Here is a 3131-nt window from a genome sequence, read left to right as displayed (position 1 = left end):
AGATGAGCATTTCCATCTAAGTAAAACCATTTTTCAATAAACATGTATAATAGAAAATCGTGTTTTAAGTTGGCGAAAAAAAGTGTAGGTGGCGGATCTAATAGCTTCCTATGGATGCAAACTTTTTTACTTCCCGAGGGACATCTAGCCCCTCGGAAAGTATTTTTAATCATTATTTGAAAATTTCTGAAATTGTTTGAAAATGTGACAAGTCCAACTGCGGTCCTGGTGTTTTTTTGGGTTACCAAGACCGATTTTTAAAACGGTTTTAAATGCATTTAGGGGGCATCCAGACCTCCTTGCCCGCTATTGGGAGCACCCTACTACAGGCCCAAGTCAATGGGGGCCGGCCTGAATGATTTATGGAGGTTTGAAAAATAAAATGTCTGTCCATCGCCACACCTTTGTGGGCCTGGTGATTGAATGGTAACAACATTTTCAAAATGATTTTAAATGCATTTAGGGGGCATCCAGACCTCAATGCTCACTATGGGACCACTCTACTACGGGCCCAAGTCAATGGGGGCCGGCCTGAGTGATTTATGGAGGTTTGAAAAAAAGTTCAGAAAAACGGCTAAGTCCCCGCTTCTCAGAAATCAGGCTATGTTCTACTTCTCAAAAATTGCACTGTTTTATTTTTGGGTAACCAGGCAAAAATTTGCAAAACGGTTTTAAATGCATTTAGGGGGCATACAGACCTGGTGATTGAATGGGTTACCATGCCCCAATTTTAAAAACGTTTTTTAATACTTTTAATGCATAATGACACAAATACAAGAGTGAATTTCAAACAAATATACTTTATTTAATCAGTGAATCATGGATTGATTTGTCCCTCAATTAGTGACCGGGCCTGGCTGGCGTTAGGAGGCAAATTATGGTACCAGTAGTGCCTTGCCTGTGTTTCAAGGGAATGGCACATATGGCTGGCAATGGATCCACGGTCTGTAACCGATTCTTGATTGAAGTTCATTGTAGCAACGTTTTGTCGAAGTGTACCGAAAGTCACTTTACTTCCAATGCCAAACTCGACAAATATCTGGCCCACATCCTGACCTAGATTCATGTATGTTTTGCCGCAGGACGTGAAAAAGAATGCTTCTGTGTCTGAGCAGATTCCACTCAGATGAGGCCTGATCTGATGGAATCGTTTAAGCCAAAGCCAAGTGTATTCCTCCTCCGACATCACAATTATGCACTCACCGAAGCTATAATTAATTTTGTGACTTGAAACACAGAGCTGAAAACCCCCACTTTCCTGGGTTACTTCCAGAAAATCCCTCTCACTGAACATCATCACTGGGGATCTAGTGCCATTAAATACGGCCAACCTGCTGGTGATGAGAGCCGCAAACCTTGTGCTCTGTACTTTGCCTGAGTCTGCCGGGAATCACAAACCATCTTTGCCAGGTAGAGTAACACCAATCTAATTGCACTGGCTTTAGCCCGCATACTTTTCGGCTTAAACTGAACAACATATTTGAGGAAACTTTGAACATCGGCACGGTACATTTTTAATGTGGATGGGGCTATACCACCCAGAAACAAGTATGTAATTATCAAGGGAACACAGTCCTTTATCGGCCTTGCCCTCTGACATAACACGGAGGAATCCCTTTACTCGGGAAACACTACTGCGAGTGTTATCAATTCATTTCAATTAAGGGTTTTTACCCAGAATAAAGTGCTCATATTCAGTCAAAATTGCATTTCTCTCACCCTCAATGCTGGATGACTCAGCAAATTCATCACTCTCGCTGTTTGTTGAAGTCTCCCCAACGCAGACTTGCTGCATCGGTTCCAAACGTGGTTCACTGGGCTGCCCTGATTCGGCCTGCTGTCTTGCGGTAGAATACTGGCTAGCTAGCATAGCTTGCTTCCATTCGATAGTCCCAAACTTAAGAGCATGGGCGGACTTGAAATGTTTGCCTATCCGCACGATATTCTGCTTGGAACAGAGCCCACAATCACGTTTTTTCCCTGCTCTTCATAGCTTCTTTTTCCTGCCTTCCCGCGCTTCCCTTTGTTTACTCGAACGGCCGCCAACGAACTAATCAACACGCAAATTATTATTCTGGGTGTGCGCCAGCTCACCATGGTAACAAACTATACTTGGCTGTTGGTTTATGTCAAAACACACCATGGACTGGTGATAAATTACACGCGGTATATGTCAAAACATACCATGGTAATAACCTATACTGTTGGTTCATGTCTAAACAGACCATGGTAATAACCTATACTGTTGGTACATGTCTAAACAGACCATGGTAATAACCTATACTGTTGGTACATGTCTAAACAGACCAGGGTAATAACCTATACTGTTGGTACATGTCTAAACAGACCAGGGTAATAACCTATACTGTTGGTATATGTCAAAACATACCATGGTAATAACCTATACTGTTGGTTCATGTCTAAACAGACCATGGTAATAACCTATACTGTTGGTATATGTCTAAACATACCATGGTAATAACCTATACTGTTGGTTCATGTCTAAACAGACCAGGGTAATAACCTATACTGTTGGTATATGTCTAAACAGACCATGGTAATAACCTATACTGTTGGTATATGTCTAAACATACCATGGTAATAACCTATACTGTTGGTATATGTCTAAACAGACCATGGTAATAACCTATACTGTTGGTACATGTCTAAACAGACCATGGTAATAACCTATACTGTTGGTATATGTCTAAACAGACCAGGGTAATAACCTATACTGTTGGTATATGTCTAAACAGACCATGGTAATAAGCTATACTGTTGGTATATGTCAAAACAGACCAGGGTAATAACCTATACTGTTGGTATATGTCTAAACAGACCATGGTAATAACCTATACTGTTGGTATATGTCTAAACAGACCATGGTAATAAGCTATACTGTTGGTATATGTCTAAACAGACCATGGTAATAACCTATACTGTTGGTATATGCCTAAACACCCAATGGACAGGTAATAAAGTATACATGGCTACATGAGCAAATATATTGGCAATTACTTTAAAGTGGGTCAGTTTCTTGACTCAAAACAGAATCATTGTTTCCCTCTAGTGTCCGGATGCAGGCCCTGTGTACTGACATTTCAACAACAAAAATATTTCATTCAAAATCA

This window comes from Salmo trutta, chromosome 26, assembly GCF_901001165.1.
Source record: "Salmo trutta chromosome 26, fSalTru1.1, whole genome shotgun sequence".
Lineage (NCBI taxonomy): Eukaryota > Metazoa > Chordata > Actinopteri > Salmoniformes > Salmonidae > Salmo > Salmo trutta.
Note: the sequence above shows the minus strand (reverse complement) of the source record.